A 9,878-nucleotide genomic window follows, 5' to 3' on the forward strand; every position below is an offset into this window, starting at 1 on the left:
GAACCTTTCCTGTGGTGTTTACTGCCATATGTCATCTCACACAGGGAGCAAGCAAATGTCTTAAAGAACATGATGGCCACAGCTGCATTTTCTACAGTCCCAGTCCTGTCAGTGTTCAAGACGCTGTAAATGTCTACAGGAGCAAGACTTTTAGGAAAATTGGGCAGAAGAGCATCATTTTTGCTGGGTAGAAAACTGGCTGGATGGCTGAGCCCATAGAGTGGTGCTGAATGGAGTTAAATCCAGTTGGCAGCCAGTCACAGGTTGCAAGTGGCATTCTCCAGGGCTCAGCATTGCCTGATGGCAGGAGGCTCTGCAGAGGGATCTGGGCAGGCTGGACCAACAGGCCGAGGCCAGTTGTACGAGGTTCAACAAGGCTCAGTGCTGGGCCCTGCACCTGGGTCACACCAGCCCCAGGCAGCGCTACAGGCTGGGGCAGAGCGGCTGGGAAGTGCCTGGTGGGAGAGGACCTGGGGGAGCTGGTCAACAGCCAGCTGAACGTGAGTCAGTAGTGTGCCCAGGTGGCTAAGAAAGCCAACAGAATCCTGGCTTGTGTCCAAAATAGTGTGGCCAGCAGGACTAGGGAGGTGATTGACCCCCTGTACTTGTCACTGGTGAGGCCACACCTCGAATCCTGTGTTTGGTTTTGGGCCCCACAATACAAGAGGGGCACGTTCAGAGAAGCGCAATGAAGCTGGTGAAGGGTCTAGAGAGCAAGGCTTATGAGAAGGGGCTGAGGGAACTGGAGTTGTTAGCCTGGAGAGGAGGAGGCCTGGGGAGACCTTACTGCTGTCTACAACTACATGAAGTGAGACTCTAATGACATCTCCCAAGTAATGAGTGATAGGACAAGAGGAAATGGCCTCAAGTTGCACCAGGGGAGGTTTAGGTTGATGTTATGAAAGATTTCTTCACTGAAAAGGTTCTCAAGTATTGAAACAGGCTACCCAGGGACATGGTAGAGTCACCATCCCTGGTGATATTTTAATATGTATACATGTGGCAATTAGAGACATGGTTTAGTGATGGACGTGGCAGAGTTAGGTTAATGGTTGGACTTTATAATATTATAGGTCTTTTCCAACGTAAACAATCCTATATGATTGAAAGTTTTGGATCCCAACCAAGCACAAGTGTGAACTAAGCATTGAATTGTTTGTTTCTGTGAAGACTAGGTTACTACTTGGGGTATTCAAAAATGTGCACTTGCAGGAAAGCTTTCCAGCTAATCAAGGAAGCTGTGGAACATTTGGAAACTAGGGTTGGGCAGCAGTTGAGCAAAGTTATTTGAAGTGCAGCTTTAGTTTAAAGTCCTTTTGTAAGGCTACATCCCATTTTAAGCACTAAAATCTTTTTATTGCATATATCCCAAAGACTGATAAGCTGGTACTTACAAGAGGAATGATTGTCTTCCGTTTTGTAAATTCTGTCCTCCAAGCCTCTGGTAGCTGATTGCATGGATGAACTCCCTCTGTCCTGTGGAGATACTGGTAAAGTCAGCCATTCCATCAGAAGTGTAATGCTTACCATCTCTTGAAGTCACCACTCAGTGAAAATAATCTGTCTTTGATCTTTCTTCATTATTTTAACTCGCTTAAGATTTTAGAGGCTGGCAAAAACTCTAAATCACTGATCAACTTATATTTTTCACGAGTTTTTGCCCTTTATTTTCCATTCTTTATAAATAAATACAAATAACTGTACGTAGTCCCAGCCGTTTTGCATTGCACCACTGACAGTTTTTCAAGAATGAGGCTGTATTTGGTGGGGGTGTATTTCTGCAGTACACTACTGATATAGCATTGTATGCTGATATACACTGGCATGGTGTCTCTTATGTTAACAGAAGGCCCCAAGTACGTCATTCCAAAGGCAAAGCTTCGTGCAGCCTTCAAGGGACTTTGCCTGAGTAAGGACTGAGCACATTTGGGAACTGTGTGAGTAGCAGGAGCACTCAGATGCTAACAGCACGTTATATAACAACAGTAGGGAAGGGAGATTTTGGCTGACAACCCTTGGACAGTCTCCTAACTTCCTACAAAATGTGGCACCCTTTGTGGGATCGCTTGTACCCAAGCTGAGTGGGCAGGACTTTGGTTTCATAGGAAGCAGCCAGATGCATTGAAATCCATAATTCTCTATTTGTCTATTTTTGACAGATGAGAGGTTGAGTCAGGATCACTGCAATTTGAACCCCTTATTAGAGGGATGATAATTATTCCAGATTGGATGTTCCTCATGTATTAAATCTATATATATACTGCTGCTTAACCCCTAATGGTTACAGTCTTACTGTCATCAAAGCTGGCAGGAGTTTTGCTACTGACTTAGTAGGGATCAAGGCTAGATTCTTTGCCTGGTAGCCAGGTGGTTTTTTTTTTCATAGCTACAGGAAATTCCTCCTTCTGAGCTTTGGCTATATTCTTAAATCAGCAATCAATTTATAAGAACTTTCCCCTTGCAGAAACAGATTCCTTTCCTGAATTTTGCCTCCATAATACAGTAACTGATAAAACAGTTCCCATTTAAACGATGCCCGCACATCAAGTAAAATAGCCAAATTCATCTTCAGTGCCAGCATCTGCCCTTGGTATGTCCCCTCCGAGCTGCCAACTTTCCAGTGGAATACTGGTTGAGTTGCCTAAAAAGGCTCTGGTGTTTATTAATGGGTCACAGAAACTACAGAAATAAAACAATGAAAAATACAATCTAAAAAGTTTAAAGGAAAGATTCTTGGTTCTGCTTGCCACCTCTGTTAAACGGGAAGATGACTTTCTCGTGTTAAAATAGCTGATCTGTTCCATGCAAAACAGCTGTTCCCACTTAACCGTATTTTTTTCCGAACTATCCAAAGTTCGCAGCTCTTTAAGCTTAACATACTTCCCATATGTCAAGTTACCAACACTTCCTTTCTAGGTAACTGAAAAGAAATTAATGGAAACTCACAGTTCTAGACTTTCTTCTTTCCCTGGCCCTCTCAAGAAGGTAATATAGAAAAACTAACGTAGCAGTGGTATAGCAATGAAGCAAGGGTTAGTTAAGCAAGTTGACCCAGGAGTGCTGCTGACGGGAATGAGAAAGGAATTCTGGTATCGGATGTTGAAACTCCAAACACACAAAAATAACGTTTTCCAATGATAAGCTATGAGTCTTTGTATTTTTATTCCATTATGCTAGTTTTGTGTAATGACATCCAGGAACACTTCCTCATAGTTACTTTTGCTTGAAAGTTACTGTCATATATAGTTGTATACATACAGAAATAAAAGGATAAATGTGTCACTATAGATAGAGAAACACATTCCTTCCTAGTCCAATCTGTATCTAGGCAGATTTGTGCATGGCCTGTGCTCCTATATGTACACTTGTGGAGTGTGTAAAAAACAAACATTTAGTGTCCTCTAATAGGGCTTTCTCCTGCCAGCCTTGCATGATGTTTTTTGGTCATGCTTGGATAAACTAAGAAATGAGAGGTGTTCTGCCCAGTTATAAAGTCACTTTAGTAATGTACCAGTGATATTGCCAAAACAAGTAGATGTTGGCTACAGGTGGTTAGGCTGTGTTAATAAAACATTGGTTAAATTAGCTGGAAACCACAGCTTGAAGGCTGTGACGAAAAAAAGAATCAGGGTATTTTGGGCCTCCCAAAATACAAGTACAAGATAACAGTGGAGACCTTGAAATTTCAAGCACCAGATGGTAATGGAGGCCTCAGGGCTGTCAACCACAGATCACTAAAGAAATTAAGCCCTAGAAGTTGACTGAGTCAGTTTTGTGGGTTAACAAAGATATCAAAGAACAAGTCTGCAGCATAGGTAAATCCTGTAACATGCAGTAAATGGAGATATGACATGGAACTGTGAGCCATCAAAGGAGCAAGTTAGCTTCAAAGGACTGTTAGCAAATGTATAAAAATTACCCCAAGCAGACCTAAAGTGAGGAGGAAGAAATGCACAACATCGTTCTCCTCCTGGAAGAGAGGAAATCATAAACATTAGCACTGTAATCATGGCAGAGAACTTGGGATGATAACTTACTATAACCATCCCTTGGTTTTCCTGAAGACAACTGACGTAACTGACTTTTGAGCCAAATGGAAGGGTGAGCATGGTACCAGAGAAAGGCATATAGGTCTGTGTATAGTACTTTTAATTGTATCATTATTGAATGAGCTGCAATAATTAGTTAATTAGTACTGTAAGTCTTAACACGATTGTAACCTGACTAATAATAACTCCTTCATTCGCTAAGACGTTAATTCTTGGCTTTATGTTTATGGACTGTGTCTCTAGCCACAGAGATTGCATGGGATGTTTGGTCTGGACACTAAGCATAAGTAAGGACGTGCAGCTAAAACTTGGCTGTAACAATTGGTGGAGAAGGCAGGCAACAAAGGCTGTGACCAGTGCTGGAACAGCCCAGCAAAACAGGAATGGAATCAGAGTGTGCCCAGCGCTCAGCATGATCTCACCAGCTCTATGCAAACACCTCAAGACGGTTGTGTGATGTGAAAGCACCTAATGCTGTAAGCCTGGACCTAGAACTGTCCCCTAGTATGCAGATCAGATGGCCAGAAGAGGTTATTAAAATACCACCCTACAGTTGCTCCATAGGTGGACTCTTTTCTGTTAAAAACAAGTTCAGAAATGCAGTTAATATCCTATGAATTGTGTGAAACTGCTTCCAAAAGAATGCTGCAATGGCTGGAAGTGAAATGCTGAGGCATGTCTGACTAAATGACTTTTTCTCAAGATGCAAAATTTAAATAAAAATTAATGCAAGAGTCACTAAATGCTTACTAATTAGGGGAGAAGACTGCAGTGATCTTGCGCTGGACCTACGATAAGCACCTGCTCTAATGCTTACATATGCTAATAAGAACCAGTGAGCACTGTTCTGTAACACCTATGCATTCCGGGCAGTTCCCAGGGGATTCACATAGGAATATTAATGAAGGAGGGGAAAAATAACAAGGTGTCCTGTTTCCAGTTTGCTTAGGTAGTGGCCGCTGGCAGCTACAGCGCTGGTATGCAGAGAAGTGACTGATCTGACTTGTCTCTTTTCAGATCGCCTCTGCAAATAATCCTTTTACCCAAGACAGGCAAAGTGAGTTTTGTGGTGTGCTCATTTCAAAATGCAGGTGGGTTTTATCTCTGGTAGAACAGATACCCTTACATTTCAGGAAAGTTTGCATAGTTTACTTTGTGCCAAGTTGTTTGCGGAGGAACCTTTTCCTTTTCTCCTCCCAACACACACAGCTTCCAGAAGGCATTTTACAGGCAAAACGCTATACGCAGGGGATGGGTGGATGTGGGGGTGGGAGGTAGACTGGAGCTTGGATAAAAAGGGTTCTGTCTTTCTGGGCTGGAGTCATAGTCCACACCTAATTTACAAACCAACTTTATTAAGGCAGCTTTGTTTAAAAGAATGTTGGAACAAAACATGATAATTTTTAATTATAGAGCCATAACAGTTCTAGCAGACAGAGTCCAGATCGGGCATGATAAAATTAAGGCATGATAAATCAGTTACCCACTTGTGACCATTTGCTTTTCGGATCTTAGTGTCTATGCAGCTTCTTGAGAAGCTTTTTAGTCTTCAAATACATGCATAATGCTTCTGCTCTCCTTTTTGGTTTAGTAAAGACCCTTTATAACTGGCAAACTATCAGTAATTATGTGTTTTTTAAGCATGTAAGAAAACCAGCGTGATCCTTGTTGCAAGAACTACTCCTTTCTGCCTTTCTGCACAGTTTGAGCAACACAGTTCTGAGACTGGGCATGCTGCATATAAAAGTTTAGTGAGGCTCACTGTTTTCCAGATTTTGTGTGGCAGAAAGCTGAAGTTCAGCTCACTGGGTTTTGCCTTTTTTTTTTTTTGTGTGTGTGTGTATATGCAGTGTCCTAGATTGTTTCCGTTGCAGATGCAAACCCCCACTCATTGGGAATTCAGGCCGATGTAAGGAAAGCTTCCTTACCACTTGTGCATGATACTATAGAAATCCACAGACTGAAAACCTGTGGCTTAACCACATGTATCCTTTGTTAGGAATATCCACGTCTCTCTGCAGCTTAGTATAAGCACCCCATTGTTTCAAAACCCTTCTCTGCTTTTGGGTACCTGCAATATATTTAGAATATACTGTTTAGAAAACCACAAGTTTTAACAATGTGTTGTCCAACACGTTTCCCATTTTGTCTCCAGCTACTTATGTTACATTAGCTATGTCAGTTACGACCAGATTTTTTAAATTTTAGCCCCTCCACAGATGAACTTTTCTGAAAACCTGGTAACTGATTTTCATACTTAGGTTGAAATTTCAGGCTTTCTGAAAAAGTGAGTTTTAACCTCTGCAGTGTCTTATTTTCAAGGGTATTTAGGTCTTAAAACCCTTTCCTTTTTTCTGAAATGAGGATAATGCATTTTCATATTTAATGTATACACACACACACATATATATATATTGCCTGATAAATGCATGAACATTGAATGGAAATCAATAACATTTGAATATATAGTTGTGAGAAATGGTAGGAAGATGCATAGAGTGGTTTTTCTGCTGTTTTACACTGGCACGTCTACACTGAGGCCAACAGGATTGCTCTAGTGTAATTAGAAAACAGTTTTGCCCAGAGTTGGCTTGCTTTAATTATTTGTTCACTTCTAGTAATGTACAAACTACAACAGTTGCCTTGCAAACAAAAAAGAAGGCGTGACTCTTTTAAAAATGTATGCTTTTGGCAGCTGTTTACAAAGAGCAGCAGTGTTGGTGGAAGGCAACAGTCAACTGTCATCTATCCTTGTGTTTGACTGTTGGAGCTACTGCCTCACCTCTGGGGGTGATGGGCTTTTGTAAGGTCTGTCTAATTCGTGTCCGTCAAAATTATCTGGATTTTCTAAATCACTTGGATAGTAGTTTAGTGTGGCACATTTGGAATGACAGGCTGATAAGCACTAATTAAGACAGCTCTGTTGGCATATCTCATTATGCTGTGACCTCCAGCAGGGGAGTTGCTGTGTATCTGGGGGCAAGTGTGACTTTCTCCTGCAAGGCAGGGTCTGGAAGAGGGTACTCTTGACAGTGCAATTTGTTTGACTTTCATTAGAACATCTATAGTGGGTGGAATAGAGATAAACTGAAGATGAATTGAAGTGAAATGTACCTACAGTATCAGCAATTTAAAGTGTATCCGTTTCTCTCATGCTCTGTGCACTTTTGTGTTTACTGCTAAACCACTACGACTAATAAATCAGAATAAAATCTGCATCTTAAATAGCCAGTGGAGGTGGCCAATCAATCCAGCATGACTGTGAAGAGTAAAGAGCTCTGCATCACAGTGCCAAGGAAGAAGCCCAAGTCACCTGGATCACTTTGGTCACCAAAGCCATTTAGGGTCATGTTAGTCCCTCATAAGTCACACCCATTGACAGCAGATTACACATAATTAAATTGTTCCAGGTGCTCTGAATTTATTGTGTAGTTGCATAAAACAAAAATATTATTTGTTCAAAATGCTGTTTACTAAAACCAGTACTTACTGAGAATGTTTTGCGGATATAGTTTAGCCATAGTTAATACTGAATACCAGTGTTGATACACTGTGCTTCTGTGGTTGTTTCAAAGTATCTGAAGAGCTCCACAAACTTTACAGATCTTTAGAAGGAGAAATCAGCTTTGAGTTATAAATGTGTGGTTTTTATTTTCCTTACTTGAATTTCAGTTTATCAGTCAGAGCACTATGGTTCTTTTACATTAGTTGTAACCCAAAACTATTCTCTAAAGCGCTTCTTAGGCGTTTGAAAGAGAGTATATGCTGAGGTGAACAGCTGTGGAAAGCTGCAGGAGATAAAAATAATTCAGGGTCCCTTCACATAATCCCCCTGTAGATTACACAGCCAAAACCAGCATTACGCTGTGATCTTTCTGAATATTACGTGCTGATTAAAAGCAGATCGGTATTTTTTTAAACTGGATTTTATATCAGTTCAAGTTGTGGTTCCCATTGCTGCCACTTTTTTACTCCTAGTGTCAGAGTTCTCTCTAAATTTGCCTGCTGTATTTTCAAGGTATCTGCCAGCTGCAGCATTTGACATATTCTTCCAAAGAAAAAAATGACTGCCTGTTTTTCTTGATCTATAATTGATAGAGTATTTAGAAAACATTGCAAATCCACTCTATGTTTTTCTGTCCCGGTATGCTACCTTTTTAGAAAACCTCCATAACAAAATGCAATCCATACTTCAGGCATCCTGGGACTGAATCTTCAGGCCTGTAATCTTAGCAGTATGACGGGTAATTGAGAACAGTTAGTGGTTAAGTACTGGGTAAGTCCAATGGCTACTCAGCAGAATAATTCACTAGTCACAACCTCTCCTATGTTTATGTGATGGAATGTGTTGCAAACATTTTAATTTACATTAGGCCCACCATCTTAGGGCTGCCTGCCACTGGGCTTCAAGCACATTCCAAGGAGCAGAAGAGCATCTCAGGTTACACACCAGTGGTATCTTGCCTACCTCAGACTCAAGCTAAGTCTTTATTTCTTTTTCCCATGTTACCATAAATTAATCTTTATGTGAAATGACTCATCAGCATGCTCCTCAGTTTTCTTCAGTGCTTCTGAGACATGGCTTGTATCAGCAGCATGTGAAGGAATTTTCCTATCTACCTTCTCTTGGCACTCGAGTTCCTGAATTCCTCCTCTGTGGGATGAGCTCCAATAGTAATGCTGCTGTGATACACAGGTAGAGAATGAGAGCTGGCATTTTACTTCCTTGCCCTTCAAAGGATTTGGAAACAGCGTCAAATCCTCAAGATGTATTTTAGTTTGATATAGCATTGCTCAAAGCTAGGAGAACTGCAGGCCCTTGAACATTACAAGGCATGTAGCATCCTCCAAAACAAGATGCAAAAGCACAAATCCCAGCTCCTTAATCCTTATTTAATGTCTGACCTGTGACATTCCTGAAATATAAGTTTTCAGAGAGAGAATGGACCTCAGCTGTACTCTGCTTTTAAGTCTGGGAAGGATAATCCTTCCAGGACCAGTTTCTCTAGGAGCTTTAGGCATGTCTGCACTTATGTCCCTACTCACGCTCTATTAGTCATTGCTGTGTTTCCAGCTGACTGAAGAACCAGAGATCTGATAGTGATCAGCATCCCAAAAACTATTCCAGGGAAGCTGAGCTAGTGTTCAAACAAACCGGCATATAATAAAGAATAATTAAGAATTTGTATTGTGTTTGTGAGTGTCTGTGTGTGTGCATGCATGCTTTGAAAAAAATAGCAAAATGTTAAAAATGCCATTTCTAAGGAAAATACTGGACAGTGCATTCTGCTACCTCTGTGCTCCCTGAACAAAAGTAGGAGGCCAGAAAGCAACGCATCTCTCTGGCTGACAGTTACCTTGAGCTCTGTGCTTATGGAGAGGCACATGGTGTATGAGCTATAGGGTGAATGGAGCGGAGGCCTGAGGCATGCGGGTTTGGTGACACAGGGTGGGCACGTGGCTCTTTTGGGAATTAATAAGCTTACAGCAGTCTTGTGGCAATGGCAATTACATCAGAAGTGGAGAACTGTTATTGACAGAGGTGATGAATAATGAGTACAAAACTGCATAAATATTAAAAAGTCCAAGGAATTGTTTTGAAAACAGAACTTCTTAAATAAATGGGTATGAATAAAGACTGCGTCACTGCCTGGCAAAAAGAAGGGACTAAATGCAGCGTGAGCTTTATCTTTGTGTTGGTTGTATCAACATACTCCAGTGGTGAGCTATGACTTCTCCTTAAGAAAATAAAGTTTGTCCATGCAAACCAACATCAAAATAAGCTATTTAAACCCAGGCAACTGCTGGACAATTTACACGGCTTCCTTA

Source organism: Falco punctatus (genome assembly GCF_963210335.1).
Source record: "Falco punctatus genome assembly, chromosome: 4".
NCBI lineage: Eukaryota > Metazoa > Chordata > Aves > Falconiformes > Falconidae > Falco > Falco punctatus.